Genomic DNA, 26,848 nt, shown 5'->3' on the forward strand with positions numbered 1-26,848 from the left:
TCTTAACTTCATTCTGCCATTAGTGAAGGAGATCTGGTTTGCATCGATTTATGTCACTGTAGTGGTGATGGCACATTCTCCCATGCTTGGGATGATAGAAGCACAGATGACAGCCTTGGCCAAAACTATTTCAGGCATCAGCTTTATACTGTGAACCATTAAAACTCTCCTGCAGGAGCCTCCAATTATAAAGCTTCTGGAATCTGTCCAGAAAAATCTGGAACTTCTCTTCATACCACCTCTGTGGTGTAAAAGAAGCACTATCCTTTTCAGCCATAATGTCTCACCTTGAAAGATTTTCGGATAAATGGCAGAAAACTGGTGCCCAGAACAGTTGTCATGTGTCCCTTCCTTCACACAATGAAGTGCATTAGGTGTCTCATTTGTGAGATGGATAGCAAACTAATAAAACATAGGTAATGTATTATTATGGTTCCAATGATACCTTAAGGTGTGAAATGTGGCAGTCATCCAAGCCGCTTTGTGCTACTGACAATATATGTTCTGAGTGACTCCATATTCGGATTCTTAACTATAGGATGACAATTGTCTCCACTCTGATATAATTGTCTTCCTGCTCATGCATGGAGCTGCCTGCAATGCTGAGGTGTATACATGCCTGCAATGCTGAGGTGTATACATGCCTGCAGTGCTGAGGTATATGCATGGAATTGTGTAGAAATTGCCATGATAAATGCTGCTGAAATAGATAAGCCAAATTACTCAGCTGTTCAGATGGTCTACTCTTTCACTGTCTCAAAACTATGGAACTCCCTCCCACCTTCTAGCAGAACTAACAGCAATCCTGCTCTCTTTAAGATTTCTCTTAGGCAACACCTCTCCTCTCTCTGACATTGCACCTGTGTCACTACAACACTCTCTAAAATGTGACTCCTTTCACTATAGAACCTCCCTTAATCCATCTGATACCTGTACTCTCTTCCATCTCTCACTTACCATAACTGACTTCATATACCCACCCCTGTCTTCATAAAATTCACTATTCATGCCTACAAACCCCATTATTCAGAATCACACATTGGCACTCTATTAGTACACTCTTATTATGTGTACTGCTGAATAGTCCTATGCAAATATGTATTACATATGAAAATATCTGGGCATGGTACCTATACTACTCCTAGCATTGACTTGAATACACTCTATACTGTGTGTTACTCATGTACATAATGTTAGTTCATGTAACCTAATTCATGATGTAATATGCCTTGTAGAACTGCACGTCATGCATTGTGACTGTATGTACACTGTCCATCGTCCCAAGCTTTGTGACTGTATGCACTCTATGCTGTGTGTTACTCATGTACATAACGTTAGTTCATGTAACCTAATTCATGATGTAATATGTCTTGTAGAACTGCACGTCATGCATTGTGATTGTATATATACTGTCCATTGTTCCAAGCTTTGTGACTGTATGCACTCTATGCTGTGTGTTACTCATGTACATAATGTTAGTTCATGTAACCTAATTCATAATGTAAGATCCCTTGTAGAACTGCACGTCATGCATTGTGATTGTATGTATACTGTCCATTGTCCCAAGCTTTGTGACTGTATGCACTCTATGCTGTGTGTTACTCATGTACATAATGTTAGTTCATGTAACCTAATTCATGATGTAATATGTCTTGTAGAACTGCACGTCATGCATTGTGATTGTATATATACTGTCCATAGTTCCAAGCTTTGTGACTGTATGCACTCTATGCTGTGTGTTACTCATGTACATAATGTTAGTTCATGTAACCTAATTCATGATGTAATACCCCTTGTAGAACTGCACGTCATGCATTGTGATTGTATATACACTGTCCATTGTCCCAAGCTTTGTGACTGTATGCACTCTATGCTGTGTATTACTCATGTACATAATGTTAGTTCATGTAACCTAATTCATGATGTAATATGTCTTGTAGAACTGCACGTCATGCATTGTGATTTTATATATACTGTCCATTGTTCCAAGCTTTGTGACTGTATGCACTCTATGCTGTGTATTACTCATGTACATAATGTTAGTTCATGTAACCTAATTCATGATGTAATACCCCTTGTAGAACTGCACGTCATGCATTGTGATTGTATATATACTGTCCATTGTCCCAAGCTTTGTGACTGTATGCACTCTATGCTGTGTATTACTCATGTACATAATGTTAGTTCATGTAACCTAATTCATGATGTAATATGTCTTGTAGAACTGCACGTCATGCATTGTGATTGTATATATACTGTCCATTGTCCCAAGCTTTGTGACTGTATGCACTCTATGCTGTGTGTTACTCATGTACATAATGTTAGTTCATGTAACCTAATTCATGATGTAATACCCCTTGTAGAACTGCACGTCATGCATTGTGATTGTATATATACTGTCCATTGTCCCAAGCTTTGTGACTGTATGCACTCTATGCTGTGTGTTACTCATGTACATAATGTTAGTTCATGTAACCTAATTCATGATGTAATATGTCTTGTAGAACTGCACGTCATGCATTGTGATTGTATATATACTGTCCATTGTCCCAAGCTTTGTGACTGTATGCACTCTATGCTGTGTGTTACTCATGTACATAATGTTAGTTCATGTAACCTAATTCATGATGTAATATGTCTTGTAGAACTGCACGTCATGCATTGTGATTGTATATATACTGTCCATTGTTCCAAGCTTTGTGACTGTATGCACTCTATGCTGTGTGTTACTCATGTACATAATGTTAGTTCATGTAACCTAATTCATGATGTAATATGCCTTGTAGAACTGCACGTCATGCATTGTGATTGTATATACACTGTCCATTGTCCCAAGCTTTGTGACTGTATGCACTCTATGCTGTGTGTTACTCATGTACATAATGTTAGTTCATGTAACCTAATTCACAGTGTAATACACCTTGTAGAACTACATGTCATGCATTGTGATTGTATATATACTGTCCATTGTCCCAAGCTTTGTGACTGTATGCACTCTATGCTGTGTGTTACTCATGTACATAATGTTAGTTCATGTAACCTAATTCATAATGTAAGATCCCTTGTAGAACTGCACGTCATGCATTGTGATTGTATATACACTGTCCATTGTCCCAAGCTTTGTGACTGTATGCACTCTATGCTGTGTGTTACTCATGTACATAATGTTAGTTCATGTAACCTAATTCATGATGTAATATGTCTTGTAGAACTGCACGTCATGCATTGTGATTGTATATATACTGTCCATTGTTCCAATCTTTGTGACTGTATGCACTCTATGCTGTGTGTTACTCATGTACATAATGTTAGTTCATGTAACCTAATTCATGATGTAATATGTCCTGTAGAACTGCACGTCGTGCATTGTGATTGTATATATACTGTCCATTGTCCCAAGCTTTGTGACTGTATGCACTCTATGCTGTGTATTACTCATGTACATAATGTTAGTTCATGTAACCTAATTCATGATGTAATATGTCCTGTAGAACTGCACGTCGTGCATTGTGATTGTATATATACTGTCCATTGTTCCAAGCTTTGTGACTGTATGCACTCTATGCTGTGTGTTACTCATGTACATAATGTTAGTTCATGTAACCTAATTCATGATGTAATATGTCTTGTAGAACTGCATGTCATGCATTGTGATTGTATATACACTGTCCATTGTCCCAAGCTTTGTGACTGTATGCACTCTATGCTGTGTGTTACTCATGTACATAATGTTAGTTCATGTAACCTAATTCATGATGTAATATGTCTTGTAGAACTGTACATCATGCATTGTGATTGTATAAATATTGTCCATCGTCCCAAGCTTGTATACAATCTTCTGTTTGTTATTTCTTGTAAATGCTGTTAATTCTTTGTGGAACTTTTCTTCCCAGGCCTCCACTGAAAATGGGCTCACCTAGGCCCAGTGGACTTTTCCAGTTAACAAACGGAATCAATAAATCAATGATTTTCCCAGGTTTGCTCATTGTTTAAACTGGGTGATTCAGAAACAATAATAAGATGAGCCCCAATAAGCATAATCATCATGTGCAGAGGGGTAAATCTATACGACAAAGAGGGGTAAATCTACATGACAACAGCCAGAGAGGTTCATTGAGGAGTAAATCTAAATGACAATAGTTAGAGAGGCTCATTGAGGGGTAAATCACCACAACAACAGTTAGAGAGGCTCATTGAGGGGTAAATCTACATGACAACAGTTAGAGGCTCATTGAGGGGTAAATCTACATGACAACAGTTAGAGGCTCATTGAGGGGTAAATCTACATGACAACAGTTAGAAAGGCTCATTGTACTAAGAAGCTCCGGAACACATATTTCTAGCCAAGGTGATGATTCATCCAATGCACTTCCTGGTAGAAACAGTTCCTTTCCTCACCTGTACAAATGATGACACTATGCCTGCTGTTTGTACTTTTTGTAGTTGGTTTGCCTATGGGTTTACACAGCCAGGTGATAGTTTTGGAGAAACTAACAGTATTTCTGCATATATATTTTTTACATATTTATATCTGTGTATACGTACATTTGTGTGTGTGTGTGTGTGTGTGTGTGTGTGTGTGTGTGTGTGTGTGTGTGTGTGTGTGTGTGTGTGTATATATATATATATATATATATATATATATATATATATATATGTATGGATCTACTTCTTAATTTAGAAAGATCACAATCTCGAGATTCAGAATATCGAACCCAGAATCTTGAGATTGCGAAATCTTGAAATGAACAACTTAAAAAAAGCAGGTCAACTGTTAAAACCATACACATATTATTTTTGCACAAATATTTTATATTAATATTTTAAGGAGTCTTTTGTCTAGATGATATCATGCATTATCAAGCAAAGCATCTGCAATGAGAGTCTTTAACATGTACAAATTTATAATGACTGCTGCATCCCCAAACATATTTGTGCAATGTACTCTGGACATGAGCATATAGTTGAGTTAAAATCTAAAGTGAGTGCAGGATCTCTGTGAGCTATTTAGATGTTTCTGAATAGTTCCACCATCTTGTTTTGTCCATTATCATATGCAGCACATCGTTATATGGTCATTAGCATGTAACAGAACAAACTGCATTATTTGGTCTAGCAGCATTGTGTAGCTGGATTTTCTGAATTTCACAAACTCTCACATGGCCGTGAAGTTGACCCATAGTCTTGCTTCTTTTTCCCATAATCTGAAGTACCTAATGTGTTAGCTTATGTTGTCTTTTTCTGTGCCAGTGTGCAGTTGTGTAGAGTAGTTCACTTTCTTCTGACATCACATTATGCCCTTTCTTTACATTGCTTCAGTTTTTACAATGCATCCCCATAGTACTTGCCGTCTGTGATATGTTATGAATGACATACATAAACTACATGGCTGTTTTATTTATTGACAGTGTTTTGCACAATTCATGGAACTTTCAGGGGGCTTAGATCACTGGTGTGATCACATCTGGTTTTGACATCATTACTGTCCTCTGTATTGGTGGAGATGGTTCCACTCCATCTGGTCAAATCCACATTGGTTGTAACTTCAGCTGGACAAAAAAAATTGAAGAACTTTCTAACTGATAAAAATCATCAGTTTTCCATGGCAGCAAAAGCATCTGCAATTCCGTGAAGGCGATTTTCCTGCCATACCCATCTTGCATGCGTAAATTACTTCCAGGGTCGCGCAACCTCTGAAAAAGTGAACATCCCCAAGACTAATTTGCTGCTGGCTCACCGGTGCAAAGTGCACTGGTAGTGATTCCCAACTGAAAACAATGATTATCAGTTGTAGTTCAGGGAAATCTACCTGTGGAACTTAAATAAACTGTATCCAGTTTATACCTGACCAAAGGTAGGGATGCTGCTAGTGTAGCATGTTAACATATCAGTGTTGCTGACATCTAGAGTTTAATATATTTTATACACTAACATTCTTATTATTTTATGTCTGCACCATGTATGCTGCCAAGGTTTCAACTTTTGACCTTTTGACTTTAGTCTTTTTGCTTTCAGACTTTTACATTAGGGATTTAGCAATGCTCCTTTTAATCTACCGTGCATTGAATAAAAACAATGACATAATCTGTCTCCTATTATGTTCATTGTGTGCTCTATATATATTACCTGTACCTTCTTTTATGTTCACATTATATTGATTTCCTGAACTGGTTGTAGCTCCATTTGCCTCAAGGCCAAGTGATAGCTTCAAAAAGTTCAGTTTGGACTGGTCTACTGACAAGGTTAACAAATATTAAGCAAGTAAGTACTTATGTCTTATGAATCTAGATCAAAGCAGAGTTCCAGTGAGAAGGTAATGCATATTTTTTCTGATGGTGGCAAAAATGCTAGTATACATCTGAAAAAATGGGACTCCTGCACCCTCGATCCAATCCCTTTATGCACTGCAGCTCTAAATTGTGGGTGCAGTGCAGTTTAGATGTGGTATCTGAGCATGGATTAAAAGCTGAAGTTACATCTGATGCTTCTTCATCCTGGAACTATTCTAGTGAAATCCTCAAGCTGCCTAGTGCATTTTACTGGAGTAACTGTTAAGTAAGTAAATAAAATAAATCTAGATCTAACCAGACCCCACTGGAATAATATTCACATTAATGTCTTCTCTTAAAATCTGTAGCTTCATTCTGTTAACAGATCTAGAGGTACATCATAGCAGTTTGCTAAAAACTTCCAAATGGTTTTCAGTGACTCACAGGGCTACTTTTCTTCTAGTGATGTGCATGGCCACTGCACCCTCAAACAGTGAAACTATCTTCACTTATGAACCCACAAGTACACATGACAACACTTTATTCCATAAATCGATGTTTATACAAATTCTGTCCAGTTAAAACTTTGCCTGATTGTTGTCACAAATACATAAATAACATTTACAAACAAAGTGTCCAATAATTCATTGAGTACTTCTTCATAGGTTCATAGGTTCATAGGCTCATAGGTTCATAGGCTCATAGGCTCATTGGATGATACTAGGCTATTGGCCCAGAGGCCCTTATAAGCCTAGTCAAGAATTGCACCCATGTTCCCTCAAAGCCAGCACCTGTTTCCCCTGTCCAGCAGGGACACAGGTTGGATCCCAGGGATGTATTTTCTGTTTCCATTCCTGTTGTCCAGGTTCCTCTTAACTCATTCACTGCAATGGAGCTCAGGAAGTTTGCACTGTAACTTCCGATGGGCAGAGCCTAAGCCTTTTGACAGAATTAAATTATGTCCTCACATTTCAAACAAATGTTCACATCTCTGGAGTCATACAGATTATGAAAGAAGTATAAATGGCAAACTGTTCAGCACAAACTATTTTTCTAGTGGTAGTATTCTTTAGGTTCTAGATTGTAAACAGAATCTTATAAGTCACAGTAAACACAGTAACAATTACATTTGTAATATTTTGTAAACAACTTACAATATCTCAGCAACCACTCAAGTTACACACATACTGTCAGCAGCATTTTATTCATCTAGCTGAGAGCTTTCATATGAGGCTAGGGAGGTCTGTTTCTGTTACTTTGTTGTTGGGATATTTAGAAAAATATCATAAAACAGTTAATATCTATTTACCTGCAATATACAGAGGTCACATATTAATGCAGTTGAGTTTGCCATTGTGTAAGCTTTAAGATGAAATCTTTTAAAGCCTTCTACATAGCATGGTTTTGGAATTACTGATGCAAATATGAATAAGCAATATTTGACGCCTAGAGGAGTCAGTAGGAGTTAACTGCAGATATACCTGGAGATGTAACTTGGGTGTAATGAGTTAAAGATGGCTAGAGAGGTACTCTGCTTGACATGGAGAGAGAATCTATTCCACAGATGGGGGAGTCTTTTAGACACAAATCTATCCTGCCAACAAGTTCTATCAATGTCACAGACCAGGTTAAGGTTTTGTGTGTGGGTTGCGCAAGTGGAGTTTGACTTAAAGATATGCAGCAACTCCATCAAGGCTGGGTCTGAGATGGCTTTGTATGCTGGGCACAGGTCACCTATGAGCAGTCTGTATGAGACTGAGTAGAGTGACGGGGCTTTTAGCCTATCTGTATAGGATAGGAGTTTGAGACCCTGGATTTTTCTGGTCAGGAACCTCTGTGGTGTCTAAAGCTGCTGCATGTGCTTGGCAAGGTACATGCCGAAGGGGGCATCATACTCAATAATTAGTCTGATAAGGAAGGAGTACAGGGATGTTGTGACCTCCTTGTTCCTAGATGAAATACCCTTATTTATGAGGTGAGCCATGTAGAAAGCCTTCTGTACAATGGAGGCAATTTGGTGGTCAAAAGTCAGGTTGCTATCAACCTGGATGTCCAAGTCCGTCGCAACTGTTTGCATGCGTAGTATATTGTTATTAATGTGATAATTAGTGGGGATGTAATTTTCCCCAAAGGGGATAATGATGCATTTCTTTGCATTTAGTTTGAGGCCATGGCTTTGGCACCAATCATTAGTTTGGGTAAGGCCATTTGAACACCTATGTGTGGGCAGGGAATTCCACAACCTTCCTGTTCTGTAATAAAAAAGAGCTTTTCAATGAGGAATCAACAGTAGGTAGTCTGACCATTACATTATTGTTTCCTGTATGTCTCTGATACCTGGTACACTCTACATTTAAACCTGCTGTAGGTGCAAGAGCCATCTCTAGAGTGAGACCTCATAACTGGAACCACCTGCCTACAGACAACAAAAACCTAGAAACATTAAAAGCTGCAAAGATGCACTCAAAGGGCATCCCTTTACTAAATCTACTTGCTATTGGTACCATGACAATAGTTAGGTAACTGAAACCCCCATATCATAGATAGTAGAAACATTTAAGGATAGTTTCTCATACTTGTATAATTTCATATGTTTATATTTCATACTTACATACTTGAGTATATATTTGTGTATATTTTATGTACGATTGCACTGTATTTTATTTATAGCTTGGCTTGTATCTTTTTCTTTGTACTTCTGTCAATGCATGCTGATTGAGTTTTCTTAATCTTATAATAACAAAAACCAGGAACCAGATGAACGCCAACCAAATAACAAAAATCAGGAACCAGTGGTCAAGGCAAAAAAATGATGAGAGCTGTAAACGTAACACAGTTTATTCAACGCTTTTGTCAAGAGACTTCATCAGAAAACATAATCCACTTGTAAAAACAACGGTTAAGTCACCAAACCAATTAAATAATTAATTAGTACAAATGACTTGATGTGAGAATCTTTTAAAAAGACAAGACCGAAAACAAACAAAACATAAAAACAGTATGTTAAACATAAAAAAGGTTAAAAACTTAATCCAAATAAGTAATAAAGTCAAAATGTTTATTTAAATTTAATTTTCTATATTTTAAAAAACATTTAAAGTTCACAGCCTCGTTTAATCCAGGCTTCCTGTCAGCACCAAGTTTAATCTGCCATAAAGTCTCTTTCTGTTCAAGATAATTTTTAAAATCCCCACCCCTCAAATCCATTTGCCCAACTTCAAGAATGGAAAAAAGAAATTTCTTACACTTGTCACATTCTAAGGAATGTCTACAAAGGGCATTTTTAGAGTCCTTAATTTTGATACTGTAAATGTGTTCTCTCATGCATTCCCGCAAGGTGCGAGTGGTCATACTGACGTAAAACGCCAGGCAACCACTGCACATACTAATGTACACTACCCCCCTGGTTAAACAATTGACAAAACCTGGAACCTCAAATGTCACATTAAAATGCTCTAGCATGACATAAGGCCCTTCAAAGATGTACCTAGAAAAATTACATTGTTCACATTTGAACATACCTTTTCTGTGTGTTAAATGTCTATTGTCTTTACAACCTACGTGAACATTTTCTAATAACCTTTTGAAATTGAAGTGGTTCTTGTAGACAAATTTGGGTCGGTCCCCCAATACCTTAACTAAATCTGAATTTCCTTTTAAAATGTTCCAGTTTTTTTCCAATAAATTATTGATACCAAAACAATCCACCGTCATATCAAGTGAACAAACAACACCAAAAAAAACAACTATTGAAAATGTTTTTTATCACTAATTTCCCTGGAAGTTATTAAAGGTGCCCTCAAAAGTGCTGGATAGAGTAATTCTCATTTGTTGAGAAAATCAGAACTCAGACTGTTCAAATAAACTTTGTCATATCCCCTATTGACAAACATTGTTGCAATGAGTTCAAATTCTGTTAATAAATCACTATCCTTGGTGGTCATATGACAAGCTCTAATAAATTGTCCCTTAGGAATGTTTTTCTTGACATGTTTGGGATGGTTACTATTGTAGTGTAAGTAACCATTAGAAAAAGTTTCTTTATGAAAAATTCTACTCTGGAACCTATTTTCCATACTGTCCCACCAAAGAGTAACCCGGTGGTCTCTTCCACTTAATACAAATTTCAAAAATTCAGATGACTTGTTGACATCAGTCAAAAAAGAATCCACCATATCTGGTGTGCCCTCAGTGATAAAAAAAAGATCATCTACAAACCTGGAATAAAAAAGTATCTTGTAATACTTCCCAATCTCAACTAAAGTATTAGTTTCCCACCAAGCCATGACTAATTTAGCATACGCAGGGGCAGCTTCTGACCCCATAGCAACCCCTCTTCTTTGCTTGTAGCATGTATCTTCAAATACAAAAAAAATGTTGTTTAAAATGATGTCCACCAAGCTACAGACAAAAGAAATCGTTCCTGTTCTCATTTTAGAATGCTTAGTTAAAAAGCTACGAACTGCTTCAACTCTATCATCATGAGGGATACATGTAAATAAAGATACGATATCAATGGAAAATATAACGTGCTCAACCAGATTTAAATCAACTATCTCAGAAAATATTCTAAGTTTGTTTAATAAGTCCCAAGAGTCTTAAATAAGACTGTAAATTCTGTACTAAGGGACAATAGAGCATCAACCGCCAAAGAAATTCCTTCCGTTACAGAATGTGGTGAAGAAACAATAGGTCTAAAAGTGGGATTAACCATGTCCTTATGAATTTTAGGGATGCCAAATAACACCTCAACTTTAGGTTTTTCAACAACACAATAGTCATACATTTTAAAATCCATGTCCCCGGACATTAAAGCTTCGTAAAGAAATGAATGAATATTCCGGTAGCTGCGATGTATGTCAAATAAACATACTTTCTCATACTCAACTGTGTTGTTCAAAATATTTAACATACTTTCTTTGTATTTAACTACATTCATGACAATAATGTTACCCCCTTTATCACTCTTCATAAATCTGAGGTGGGATTTTTTTCTAAGTTCTTTAAGGGCCTTACGCTCTTTGTGGGTCAAATTATCAAACCATTTCCCTTTTGTTTTTAAAAATTCTGAAAGTTCCTGTATGCAAACTTCCTCAAAAACTCTAATGGTGTTATTTAAGGAAGGCATGTAAGAAGAGGGTTTAATAAAACCATCATTTGAACTTGATACATTATGCATTAAAAACTGAAGGTTTAAATTACGGGTATATTTTTTAATGTCAATAACAGTTTTACTGAAATCAGCCATTTGAGTAGGCACAAAATTTAAACCATACCTTAAAATGCATAACTCAATTTTGGTTAGCAACGTGTCGGATAAATTCACAACATCAAAGCTCTCACTAGAAGTAAAATTTAAAGTCTCTAAATTTCGACCCCGATAAGTTGGAACTGGTTGTCATTCTGCTTCTTGTAATTACTGTCCTTTTGGTGTGGTTCCCTTTTTTGGATAAAAAAGACTTAGGACCAACATCATTGACTGCACTTCCAGAAAGTTGTGGATTACCACCATTATGGTCTACAAGGGAAGTCTCTTTATGCACTTCCACATTAACTTCACCGTCACTCTGTTTATAAAAAAACTTTTTTATAGGGACCGAGGATACAACATTCTTGCCAAAGATGTCCATTTTGTTGTGTCCAAAACGTTTTTTGGTTTTGTTGTTAAAAAATGACTTATTAGAACCCTGTTTCGGCTTAGAACCACTGTCGTGGTCATCACTGTGAAAGCGCCTTTGATTGGAGTCAAAGTTGTTGTAAGCACTGTTATTCTCGTAAGCTGTAACATCACGTAACAGCTTGGTGTGTTTACGAGTAGATACTTCATTGATGTGATGTTCAACCTCAATGAAAAGTTGTTGTAGGCATCATCAGACCCAAAGTCCACCAATAAACTGTTGACATCATTACCAACTTTTAATATGTCTTCCTTAAGCTGCAGCATTTTGTTGGTATTATTTTCAATAAGTAACTTTAAAAATTCTAAGCCAGCATTGTTAAAAAAAGAAGTTAAAGTCTTAAAAAAACAGTCTTCAACACTTACCCCATTCGGGCACTTAAAGAATCTTAACCCTTTCGGGACAATCTCCAATTCCAAACACCTTTCGAAGTAGCGATTCTCTAAATCAAGAGACTGATATTTTTTAAAAGTTTCCCAAGATGTTCACTTTTACCATGAAATTCTTCAGTTTTAGCCCTAGTGACATGGTAATCGGCTCTTTTGAAAGGATCAAAATTAGTTTCTAACATAGACTTTGTGTTTCTGTGAAAACCAGTTAAATGAGAAACTGGTTTAGTTCCATGTTTTTCTTTACCGACATCAGCAGCTGGAGAAAAAACATTCTCCCTCTCTAAGTCAATAATCGTATTCTCCTCACCATCAGAATTGGAAGAAGAAGTGGTAATACTTGTACCATTAAACTTGGAAGTAAGTGTCTTTAAAGACTTCTGAATGTCAACCATAGTAGATAAAAGTAGTTGGACAAGCCCAGTATCTTTACCCGAAGGGGTAGAATGAATAGTTAGCTCCATTAACGGATCCAAAGCTGCCTCAGCCATCATGAGAGCACCCATAAAAAAACACAATAAAAAAGAGTGCAAACCAGATGAACACCAACCAAATAACAAAAACCAGGAACCAGATGAACGCCAACCAAATAACAAAAATCAGGAACCAGTGGTCAAGGCAAAAAAATGATGAGAGCTGTTAGCGTAACACAGTTTATTCAACGCTTTCGTCAAGAGACTTCATCAGAAAACATAATCCACTTGTAAAAACAATGGTTAAGTCACCAAACCAATTAAATAATTAATTAGTACAAATGACTTGATGTGAGAATCTTTTAAAAAGACAAGACCGAAAACAAACAAAACATAAAAACAGTATGTTAAACATAAAAAAGGTTAAAAACTTAATCCAAATAAGTAATAAAGTCAAAATGTTTATTTAAATTTAATTTTCTATATTTTAAAAAACATTTAATGTTCACAGCTTCGTTTAATCCAGGCTTCCTGTCAGCACCAAGTTTAATCTGCCATAAAGTCTCTTTCTGTTCAAGATAATTTTTAACCAGTTTCTCATTTAACTGGTTTTCACAGAAATACAAAGTCTATGTTAGAAACTAATTTTGATCCTTTCACAAGAGCCGATTACCGTGTCACTAGGGCTAAAACTGAAGAATTTCACGGTAAATGTGAACATCTTGGAAAACTTTTAAAAAAATATTGGTCTCTTGATTTAGAGAACCGCTACTTCGAAAGGTGTTTGGAACTGGAGATTGTCCCGAAAGGGTTAAGATTCTTTAAGTGCCTGAATGGGGTAAGTGTTGAAGACTGTTTTTTTAAGACTTTAACTTCTGTTTTTAACAATGCTGGCTTAGAATTTTTAAAGTTACTTATTGAAAATAATACCAACAAAATGCTGCAGCTTAAGGAAGACATATTAAAAGTTGATAATGATGTCAACAGTTTATTGGTGGACTTTGGGTCCGATGATGCCTACCAACAACTTTTCCTTGAGGTTGAACATCACATCAGTGAAGTAGCTACTCGTAAACACACCAAGCTGTTATGTGATGTTACAGCTTACGAGAATAACAGTGCTTACAACAAGTTTGACTCCAATCAAAGGCGCTTTCACGGTGATGACCACAACAGTGGTTCTAAGCTGAAACAGGGTTCTAATAAGTCATTTTTTAACAACAGAACCAAAAACTTTTTGGACACAACAAAACGGACACCTTTGGCAAGAACATTGTATCCTCGGTCCCTATAAAAAAGTTTTTTTATAACCAGACTGACGGTGAAGTTAATGTGGAAGTGCATAAAGAGACTTCCCTTGTAGGTGTCCTGTCTGGTGGACCCCAGCCATAAATAAGCTACACAACAGAAGGAGGAAGCTACTACATGATAGAGCAAAATCCCTAAAAGGGAAGGCATCTCTGATCAGTACTAGCAAAAAACTACGATCACTCATAAAAACATCCAAGGCCACTTTCGAGAGAAAAATTGCACAAGCAACAAAAGATAATCATAAGGCTTTCTTTAGTTATGTTAGAAACCTGGATGGCAACTCCCAGATATGCTCAGAGTTAGTCCATAATAACAAAAAATACACTGAACCCTCAGACATTGCCAACATCCTGGCAGACAGGTTCAGTGCAAACTTCTCCCCCCCAAAAGGACAAATATCTATCCCAGCAGAGTGTTGCCTCCCTGACATCTCAGATGCCCAGGTGAGAGCCGCCCTCTCCAAAGCAAAAAACACAGCATCAATGGGACTGGACGGTGTCCCAGGCTGCATGCTACATGAACTCCAAGAAGAGCTATACCCTCACATAAAGCTGCTATTCAGTCTTAGCCTTACTACAGGATATGTACCCAAAGAATGGCGTACAGCAACAGTGGTCCCACTCCACAAAGGAGGCGCATCTACAGACCCTGGAAACTACTTCCCCATAAGCCTGACTAGCCTGGTCTGCAAAGCTATGGAGAGGATCATTATGGAGCTCATAAACAAAGACATCGGGGACCTACAGACACTGGATCCTACCCAATTCGGCTTTGTCAAGGGCAGATCCTGCCTCCTGAACCTGGTAGATTTCTTTGAAACAGTCACCAAGGCCATTGATGAGGGAAAGGTGGTCCACACAGCCTACCTAGACCTCGCAAAAGCCTTTGACACAATACCCCACTCGGGCACCGTAGACAAACTCTCCAGCCTAAATATAAACCCCTATGTCATAAGATGGGTTGCAAACTGGCTCAAGGACAGAACCCACATGGTCAGAATTGCTGAAGCCATGTCACAAGTGGCATCCCACAGGGCTCAGTCCTGGGACCTCTCTTATTCGGAATATATTTTTCTGAGGTACAGGCTAACACAGGAGGACTGTGGCTGACCAAGTTCGCAGATGACTGCAAACTGGGTACCATAATTGACTCTCCAGCTGACACAAGCATCCTCCAAAAGGGTCTCATAGAGACGGATAACTGGTGCCAGAGCCATGGCCTTAAACTAAATGCCAAAAAGTATATAGTTATACCCTTTGGCAAAAACAAAGTGCCCACAAATTACCACATAGGAGGTAATCCATTAAGTACAGAAGAAGTAATTAGGGACCTGGGGACCCAAGTTGATAGTAACCTCTCCTTTGACAACCACATTGCCAAAGTGGTTAGGAAGACCTTCTATATAGCCCACCTTATCATGAAAGGATTCACATCTAGATCAAGGGAGGTCATTTACTCATCCCTCATCAGGCCCATAATTGAGTACAATGCCCCATTTGGGATGTACCTTACCCGACACCTGCAGCAACTAGAAAGACCCCAAAATTACCTCACTAAGAGGATCAAGGGACTCAAACAGATGCCATATGCTGCTCGGCTAAAGAAACTCCAGCTCTACTCAGTTGCATTCCGCCTACTCAGAGGCGATCTATGCCTGATGTACAAAGCCATGTCCAACCCTGAATTAATGGACATGCTCCACCTCAGAAAATCCAAATCCCTTAGAGCTACGCGATCAAGTGACTTGAATCTCAGCACAGAAATAAATAGGACATGCTGGAGGGACAGATTCATAACCCAGAGGCTCCCTTCACTCTGGAATAGAATCCCAGTCCATGTTAGGCAGAGCCCCTCACTGACACTCTTCAAGAAACATCTCGACGAGTGGATGGGAGATCGTAGGTTTACCCCGGGGATCACTTCTGTGTCACTACTAGACAGAGGCACAGTAAACACAACCTTAAAAAGGGCACAGTAAACTCATTCCAAGGGGTGGCAAAAGCCAAACACACTCTGGCTAGGCTTGTAAATGCCCTAGGGCAGATAGCCTAGTATGAACCTATGAACCTAGACCATAACGGTGGTAATCCACAACTTTCTGGAAGCGCCGTCAATGATGTTGGTCCTAAGTCTTTTTTATCCAAAAAAGGGAACCACACCAAAAGGACAGTAATTACAAGAAGCAGAATGACAACCAGTTCCATCTCATCGGGGGACGAAATTTAGAGACTTTAAATTTTACTTCTAGTGAGAGCTTTGATGTTGTGAATTTATCTGATACGTTGCTAAGGTATGGTTTAAATTTTGTGCCTACTCGAAGGGCTGAGTTAAAACTGTTATTGACATTAAAAAATATACCCATAATTTAAACCTTCAGTTTTTAATGCATAATGTATCAAGTTCAAATGATGGTTTTATTAAACCCTCTTCTTACACACCTTCCTTAAATAACACCATTAGAGTTTTTGAGGAAGTTTGCATACAGGAACTTTCGGAATTTTTAAAAACAAAACGGAAATGGTTTGATAATTTGACCCACAAAGAGCGTAAGGCCCTTAAAGAACTTAGAAAAAAATCCCACCTCAGATTTATGAAGAGTGATAAAAGGGGTAACATTGTTGTCATGAATGTAGTTAAATACAAAGAAAGTATGTGAAATATTTTGAACAACACAGTTGAGTACGAGAAAGTATGTTTATTTGGCATACATCGTAGCTACCGGAATATTTATTAATTTCTTTGTGAAGTTTTAATGTCCAGGGACATGGATTTTAAAATGTATGACTATTGTGTTGTTGAAAAACCTAAAGATGGGGTGTTATTTGGCATCCCTAAAATTCATAAGGACATGGTTAATCCCCCTTTTAGACCTATTGTTTCTTCACCACATTCTGTAATGGAAGGAATTGCTTTGGCGGTTGATGCTCTATTGTCCCTTAGTACAGAATTTACAGTCTTATTTAAAAGACTCTTGGGACTTTTTAAACAAACTTAGAATATTTTCTGAGGTAGTTGATTTAAATCTGGTTGAGCACGTCATGTTTTCCATTGATGTCGTATCTTTATTTACATGTATCCCTCATGATGAAGGAGTTGAAGCAGTTCGTAGCTTTTTAACTAAGCATTCTAAAATGAGAACAGGAATGATTTCTTTTGTCTGTAGCTTGGTGGACATCATTTTAAAAAACAATTTTTTTGTATTTGAAGATACATGCTACAAGCAAAGAAGAGGGGTTGCTATGGGGTCAGCAGCTGCCCCTGCGTATGCTAATGTAGTCATGGCTTGGTGGGAAACTAATGCTTTAGTTGAGATTGGGAAGTATTACAAGATGCTTTTTTATTCCAGGTTTGTAGATGATCTTTTTTTTTTATCATTGAGGGCACGCCAGATGTGGTGGATTCTTTTTTGACTGATGTCAACAAGTCATCTGAATTTTTGAAATTTGTATTAAGTAGAAGAGACCACCAGGTTAACTTTTTAGACGTTACTCTCTGGTGGGACAGTATGGAAAATAGGTTCCAGAGTAGAATTTTTCGTAAAGAAACTTTTTCTAATGGTTACTTACACTACAATAGTAACCATCCCAAACATGTCAAGAAAAACATTCCTAAGGGACAATTTATTAGAGCTTGTCGTATGACCACCAAGGATAGTGATTTATTAACAGAATTTGAACTCATTGCAACAATGTTTGTCAATAGGGGATATGACAAAGTTTATTTGAACAGTCTGACTTCTGATATTCTCAACAAATGAGAATTACTCTATCCAGCACTTTTGAGGGCACCTTTAATAACTTCCAGGGGAAATTAGTGATAAAAACATTTTCAATAGTTGTTTTTTTTTGGTGTTGTTTGTTCACTTGATATGACGGTGGATTGTTTTGGTATCAAGAATTTATTGGAAAAAAACTGGAACATTTTAAAAGGAAATTCAGATTTAGTTAAGGTATTGGGGGACCGACCCAAATTTGTCTACAAGAACCACTTCAATTTCAAAAGGTTATTAGAAAATGTTCACATAGGTTGTAAAGACAATAGACATTTAACACACAGAAAAGGTATGTTCAAATGTGAACAATGTAATTTTTCTTGGCACATCTTTGAAGGGTCTTATGTCATGCTAGAGCATTTTAATGTGACATTTGAGGTTCCTGGTTTTGTCAATTGTTTAACCAGGGGGGTAGTGTACATTAGTATGTGCAGTGGTTGCCCGGCGTTTTACGTCAGTATGACCACTCGCACCTTGCGGGAACGCATGAGAGAACACATTTACAGTATCAAAATTAAGGACTCTAAAAATGCCCTTTGTAGACATTCCTTAGAATGTGACAAGTGTAGGAAATTTCTTTTTTCCATTCTTGAAGTTGGGCAAATGGATTTGAGGGGTGGGGATTTTAAAAATTATCTTGAACAGAAAGAGACTTTATGGCAGATTAAACTTGGTGCTGACAGGAAGCCTGGATTAAACGAGGCTGTGAACTTTAAATGTTTTTTAAAATATAGAAAATTAAATTTAAATAAACATTTTTACTTTATTACTTATTTAGATTAAGTTTTTAACCTTTTTTATGTTTAACATACTGTTTTTATGTTTTGTTTGTTTTCGGTCTTGTCTTTTTAAAAGATTCTCACATCAAGTAATTTGTACTAATTAATTATTTAATTGGTTTGGTGACTTAACCGTTGTTTTTACAAGTGGATTATGTTTTCTGATGAAGTCTCTTGACGAAAGCGTTGAATAAACTGTGTTAGGCTAACAGCTCTCATCATTTTTTTGCCTTGACCACTGGTTCCTGATTTTTGTTATTTGGTTGGCGTTCATCTGGTTCCTGATTTTTGTTATTTGGTTGGCGTTCATCTGGTTCCTGGTTTTTGTTATTTGGTTGGCGTTCATCTGGTTCCTGGTTTTTGTTATTTGGTTGGCGTTCATCTGGTTCCTGGTTTTTGTTATTTGGTTGGCGTTCATCTGGTTCACACTCTTTTTTATTGTGGTTTTTCTTAATCTTACCCTATCTGCATTTAATCTTTGCTTATGTACTGAATTTTACAATTCACCCATTCTGTATATGGTATTGTTAATTAGTAATATCCTAATGTATTTTCTGTTCTTTGAGCTCAACTTGTGACCAGCCCACTTACCCAATGAATAAATAGTAATAAAAAATCAAATAATGTTATGTCACCCTGGAACATTTCTGTTTTACATCCCCAAGCATCCTGGTGTATTTTGCTTGAGTAGTTGGTAGAACATTAAGAGATATAAAAATCGAAGTTTTGTTAAACATCCTATGTATGAAAATATATCCTGGTGAGTGAAGATCTATTTTTAAGGAAACCAGAAATATAAATAATTGTTTTACATTGGAGAAAGGAAATTAATAAACTGTGTAAACTGTAAGAATCTAAGATGGTAGCCTTCAGGAACTCCTTCTGGTGGTATACCTCTCTAAAGGATGCATTTTGAAGTTTCACTACATAGGGCCAAGGTTACCTTATGAATTTTGAATTTATAAAGGCTCTGTTGTTGAAATAATTTTTGTCTTTTGACAGCCTGCCATGAGGATGCCAAATAAGTGCAGCTGATTTATAAAAAGTAATTTTAAGTGCCAGAGGCCTTGTTTAAATAAACAAAAACTGTTCCAATCATTTTCCCTTTCTCTGTTGGTTGTAGTTAGGGAAGGTGGTCAGAAGCATAGCTATGATAGGGCGAATGGGGTAACTGCTCCAGGTGCAAGGAGTTGGGGATGTGGTTGGCTGATTGCTCTTAAATGCATACCAGCTTTTAAAATATCTTAGCTAGGTCAAGATAGGTGGTATGCACTGCCTTTCCCTCATCCAAGGCCTTGGTGACTTTCTTGAAGAAGTCAACCAAGTTTAACAGGCTGAGCACATCCCTAACACTTGGGTCTATATTATAACATCAAAGTCTTACAACTTCGAATGTTATAATATGGAACCCAGTAGAGCGAATGCTGAAAATAGCGAAGCTGCAGAACACCAAATACTTTCCTAGGGAAAGTATTTGGTGGGCCGTTTCTGCAGCTTCGCTATTTCCTCGACTGTGGAGCAAAGGTTACGGACCGGGTTAAGGTAAGTGTGCAAACGAAGGTGAGTGTGCGATTGGGTGTGGGTTAGGTGAGTTAGGGTTAGGGCACGGGTCAGGTAAGTGGGTGATTGTGTGGACGTGAGGGTTAGGGTGGGGTAGGTGAGTTAGGTTTAGGGAGTGGGTAAGGTGAATGTGCGATAGTGACGGACCTTAGGGTTAGGGTTGGGTTAAGGTAAGTGGATAGCTAGTGGTGTATGTATGGTTTAGTGTAGGGTTTTATGAAGCGTGTGTGTGTGGATTATTTATTTTGGTGTGCTTGTGTTGTGTGTATGTTTGTCGGAACAGCAAATTTTTTCCCTGGGAAAAAATTCGCTATTCTGACTGTTCGGTTTTCTGGTGTTTTTCTCTACTGGGTTCAATATTATAACATTCAAAGTTGTAAAACTTTGATGTTATAATATAGACCCTAACACTCTGCACCCAGGGCAGTTGTGCCAGGTTGACTTTTAAACAACTTAAAACATGACCTAGCAGACCCACTTGGATCTTGTCTAACTACAGCCTGCAAACTGGCTATGTTCTGGCAGAATGGAGGACAGCAACAGTAATCCTTCTGCACAAAGAGGGACCATTAACTGACCCTAGGAATTATAGGCCCATAAGCTTGACTAACCTCATCTGCAAGGCCATGGAAAGAATCATTATGGATCTTAGTAACAAGGACATAGGTAAACTCCCAAATCTGGACCCAGCCCAGTTCAGATTCATTAAAGGTAGATCATGCCTGTTAAATATGGTTGACTTCTTTGAGAAAGTCACCAAAGCCCTGGACAAAGGAAGGACAGTGCATACCACTTATCGTGACCTAACCAAGGCATTTGACGCAATCCCCCACTCACGTATTATAGAGAAACTCTCCTGATTGGTAATTAACCCTTACATTTCCAGATGGGTAGCCAACTGGCTCACTGACAGGACACATACTGTCAAAGTTGGTGACTTCACTTCTAACAAAAGATCAGTCACCAGTGGCATACCACAGGGTCTGTGCTGGGCCCGTTACTGTTTATAATTTATTTCTCAGAAGTCCAGGCAAACTTGGATGGCTTGTGGTGGACTAGGCTTGTTGACAATTGCAAATTGGGAGTAATCACTGAGTCCACCAATGATGTTAATATACTGCAGACAGGGTTAACACAAACAAATGGTTACAGCCAAAGCCACAGATTAAAGCTAAATGCAAAAAAAAATGGATTATTATTCCCTTTTGGAAAGCTGACATTCCTATTAATTACATTATAGACAGCACCCCCTAAGTGTACACCTAGTGGTACATGATCTGTGTACTCAGGTTGATAGCAACCTGAACTTTGACCACCACGTATTCATAGTAGTAAGGAAATCCTTCTATGTGGTACATTTTATAAGTAAACATGTAACATCTAGATCTAAGGATGTTATAATTCCTTTAGACTCGGCCCTCATCAGAACAATAATTGAGTACAATGCTCCCTTTTGCATGTACCAGATACCTGCAACAACTGGAGAGACCACAGAGGTTTCTCACCAAGAAATTACAGGGTACACAAAACAAGTCTTATGTGGAAAAGACTGAAAGCCCTGTCACTGTATTCTGTCTCCTACAGGTTGCTAAGGGGTGACCTGTGTCTGGCTTACAGGGCAGTCTCTGACCCAGCCCTGATAGAAATGCTTCACATTCATAAATCCAACTGCACGAGGGTCACTCACTCCAGGGATCCTAACCTAGGCTCTGACATGAAAATGTCATGCTGGAGAGATAGATATATCTCCCAGAGACTGTCACTTCTGTGGAACAAGCTTCCAATTCACGTGAAACAGAGCCCCTCCATCTTTAGATGTAGGTGGTTGTCATAATGGTTAAAGTGTTTACCTTCGAATGCAACCTAGATGAATGGATGGGTGACCACAAATTCACTCCTGGGGTGGTGCCCCTGTCCCTCCTGGAGAGAGGAAGTCATTATTAACTACCATAGACACTTACTTCTGTGAACTTCACTCCACTAACCACTGATAATTGGGGCAACTCAGGATAAATATGGCTAGGTTTGTAAGGGCTCTAGGGCTATTAGCCTAGTAACCTTCTATGAACCCATGAACCTATGAAAAGCTGATATTGCATTTGAAGTCAAATGAGAGCTCTGTAGCACACTGTGTGTGGTCTAAACTGTTGAAACTGCTTAGTACATTACAGCAAGCAGTTTGCTACACTCTAAATAAAAAAATAGACTGTCAGGAAGGAGGAGGGTTGGGGCAGGGTGCAAAAACAGGACCTGCTTGGCTTCTAGGTCAAGAGGGAGGGGCCATGTGCCTAGCCACCTGACTGTGTGCCTTTTTTTTTCTTTTTTTGCTCTTCACTTGAAGAGCTGTGGGAGGGAGACAGCATGAATTAGCCACTGTACTAATACTATGCCAGTACTATGTACTATGTACAGTACTATGTACTGTGCCAGTAGACTTCCTGCAGCTTTGTATGTAAAGTCTATTTTTTTCTTTTTCCTTCACTTGAAGATCTGTGGAAGTGGGGTGCAACTTTGTGGGACCAGCACAGCACACTAGTTGAACCAGCTATGCCTCTGGAATTTATTATGGGTATCAGTGGTCTGGTTAAGGACGAGGAGGAGAGTTTTAGTAAATAAGAATGACGGTTATGTGTATGCATGGATCTGGATTAAGAAAAGCCAAGTTTAACATTCTGTAGGACTTGCTGGACAATTTAGTAAGACAGAACAACTCATTATTCTGGGAATCAGTGTGGCAGATAGCACAGAGGATTAAGGCTCTGAGCTGTCAATGAGCTTCACCATGTAGTCAAGACTATAGGGTCTGTCTCTTCCTACCACCATTTGCCTTACTGTGTCAGTCTGAGCTAGTCACTTAACCAGAGAGTTCTCTTAGCTTGCCCCTGAAAAGGTACACTTTGTCTGGTGGACTTTCTCAATTAACAAGTACATTTAAAAAAAAACTCACTGTCTCAGTGCATTTGATAGTAGCTGAGGGTGATGACATATTATTCGCTAACATTTCATTTGGTTACAGGACTGCATTTCTACGAAGATAGGCACCTCACCTACTTCACCTAGGGAGTACAAATATGGGCAATATGTCTCTATCTTCTACACATATTTTGCTTATCTTTTTGGGTCTGTGCACCACCAGCTAGCTCTTGTGACTCCATTGTGCCCCAGCATGAAAAGGAACCTGGATCCACCACTGATAAAGAACAGTTTTGAAGATACTATCCCTCAACTTTTGTAATGCTGATGACATCATACAATAACTAAATGCTTTAAAATTCTCATATATGTGATAAGATGGATAACAAACTGCCTAAAAGAAAGAAGCCACACATTAGAAGTTGCAGATGCTTCATAAGAAAGTATAAAAGAAACCAGTGGTGCCACTGGTGCTGAGACCTCTGCTTTGTTGGTATTTACTTTTCAGATCTCCGTGCAGAGAACCAAGACCTCTGGCTAACAAAGTCTGCAGACAATTGATAACTGATGGATATTCTTAAGTCACCCTGTGACGCTGAAATTCTCCAAAATTATCAGAAGCCAAGGGTATCATAACCCCCCCCCCTTGACATCAACATCCTGCAATGGGGTCTAATGCAGACAAACGACTGGTGCCAAAGCCACAGATTAAAACTCAATGCAAAGAAGGGCATTATAGCGCCTTTTGGGAAAACATCCACCCAGCCAATTTACTCCATTGATAAGACACCCCTAAGAGTTGACCCAGTAGTTAGAGATCTGAGAACATATGTAGACAGTAATCTGTTCTTTGACAAACACATAGCCAAGGTAGTAAGAAAATCATTCTATAAGTCCCAACTTATAAATAAGGGTATGGCATCCAGGTCCATTGAAGTTGTAGTACCAGTCTACTCGGGCCTTATCAGACCCATCATTAAATGCAAAGTTCCTTTCAGCATGTATCTAACTAGGTATTTACAGCAACTGGCATGCCCACAGAGGTTCCTCACCAAGAAACTCCAAGGTATTAACACATTGTCCTATATAAATCACTTTAGAATCCTGTCTCTATACTCATTCCCTGCAGGTTATTGAGAGGTGATCTGTGCTAACATATAAGGCATCCTTAGATCCAAACCTTTTGAAGCTTTTGCACATCTGCAAAATGAACAGCACTAGAAACACTAGCTCTTGGGATGTAAAAATTGCAACATAAATAGCACATGCTGTTCAGACAAATATGTGTCTCAAAGGATCCCCACGCTCTGGAATAGGCTCTCCATCCATGTGAAGCAGAGTCCACCCCTGACCCTATTCAAACTTAACCTTGACATCTAGATGGTAGATCACAAATTCATCCCCTATCTACCACCCATGTCTCTTATAGACAGAGGCCAACAGTAAACATTCTCTAACTAACATTGGATAGGAAATCATAAATTCATCCTCCCAGGCTGGCCCCCATGTCTCCTACAGACAGAGACAGACATTAAATATTCTCTAACTAACATACTCCCCCCACATAACTTCTTAGCAACCCCACTAGCTAACTAACATACCCCTCAAAATGAGATTCACATGTTACAAGGAGATGCAACTGGGTTGGGTTGGTTTGAGTGGCTATGCTTATTAGGCTTTAGGTTAGGCCTTGGTGGTAGTTAGTTTAGTATATACCTAAGAACCTACACACCTATAAAATGAATTTTCCCCAGTAAATGCTTGTTGTACTAAAAATGGGCTCACACTAAATTCTAAACAGTGTAGTATTGTCATTTTTGGTAGACAATCCCTACCATTATCACTCCTGATTCTAGTTCTAACAGCCTCATTTAGATTTCCTTTATCTTCAACCACAACACCCAAATACTTTAAGATTTTTACAGGATGTGATTTTCCTTTTTGCTTCCATTACCACTGTCATCTCATGTGTCTTCAGGTTTGAATCCAGTCCCCTATTTTTGTTCAAAGTCTGTAATACAACATCATCTGCATAGAAAAGCTTTGTTCATCTGTCTATTCTGACTTGTTTGTTGACGTAGTCCATCACCTGTATGAATAGGAGTGGTCTCGGGGCTGAACCTTGAACCTTGATGCACACCCACTCCCACTGGAAACCCCTCTGTGAGTCCAAGAAATGTTCACATTAGTGTCGTTGGTTCCTTGTATGTATCCTGCACTGATTCTGCCAATGTTTCCAAAAATTCGAACCATCACAGCACTGCTCAAATCAGCTATTAGTGGGATTTTGTCAAAAGCTTTCTTTGTAGCTAGGTAAGCTCATTTGGACTCATTTCGCATTTCCAATTTCTTTTCCATTATCCGACTCACTGCAAACATTTGCTCAGTTGTGCAGCATGCTGATCTGAATGCACACTGCTCACCTTCCGTGTTACTTTCTACTTCACGCATTTTATTCAGTCACTCTCTATAGTATTTTCATGTCTTGTAATAGGAGTTTGATCCCTCTGTGCTGTCCACACTTGTTAATGTTCCTTTTGTTCTTGTATACTGGCACCAGAATGTTTATTCTTCAGTCTCTGTGCTGTCCACACTTGTTAATGTTCCTTTTGTTCTGGTATACTGGCACCAGAATGCTTATTCTTCAGTCTCTGTGCTGTCCACACTTGTTAATGTTCCTTTTGTTCTTGTATACTGGCACCAGAATGTTTATTCTTCAGCCTCTGTGCTGTCCACACTTGTTAATGTTCCTTTTGTTCTTGTATACTGGCACCAGAATGCTTATTCTTCAGTCTCTGTGCTGTCCACACTTGTTAATGTTCCTTTTGTTGTCGTATACTGGCACCAGAATGTTTATTCTTCAGCCTCTGTGCTGTCCACACTTGTTAATGTTCCTTTTGTTCTCGTATACTGGCACCAGAATGTTTATTCTTCAGCCTCTGTGCTGTCCACACTTGTTAATGTTCCTTTTGTTCTGGTATACTGGCACCAGAATGTTTATTCTTCAGTCTCTGTGCTGTCCACACTTGTTAATGTTCCTTTTGTTCTGGTATACTGGCACCAGAATGCTTATTCTTCAGTCTCTGTGCTGTCCACACTTGTTAATGTTCCTTTTGTTCTTGTATACTGGCACCAGAATGTTTATTCTTCAGTCTCTGTGCTGTCCACACTTGTTAATGTTCCTTTTGTTCTTGTATACTGGCACCAGAATGCTTATTCTTCAGTCTCTGTGCTGTCCACACTTGTTAATGTTCCTTTTGTTCTCGTATACTGGCACCAGAATGTTTATTCTTCAGTCTCTGTGCTGTCCACACTTGTTAATGTTCCTTTTGTTGTCGTATACTGGCACCAGAATGCTTATTCTTCAGTCTCTGTGCTGTCCACACTTGTTAATGTTCCTTTTGTTCTGGTATACTGGCACCAGAATGCTTATTCTTCAGTCTCTGTGCTGTCCACACTTGTTAATGTTCCTTTTGTTCTGGTATACTGGCACCAGAATGTTTATTCTTCAGTCTCTGTGCTGTCCACACTTGTTAATGTTCCTTTTGTTGTCGTATACTGGCACCAGAATGTTTATTCTTCAGTCTCTGTGCTGTCCACACTTGTTAATGTTCCTTTTGTTCTTGTATACTGGCACCAGAATGTTTATTCTTCAGTCTCTGTGCTGTCCACACTTGTTAATGTTCCTTTTGTTCTTGTATACTGGCACCAGAATGCTTATTCTTCAGTCTCTGTGCTGTCCACACTTGTTAATGTTCCCTTTA

The sequence above is a fragment of the Protopterus annectens genome, chromosome 15.part0, assembly GCF_019279795.1.
Source record: "Protopterus annectens isolate FY-2018-M chromosome 15.part0, PAN1.0, whole genome shotgun sequence".
In the NCBI taxonomy this organism is placed as follows: domain Eukaryota; kingdom Metazoa; phylum Chordata; order Ceratodontiformes; family Protopteridae; genus Protopterus; species Protopterus annectens.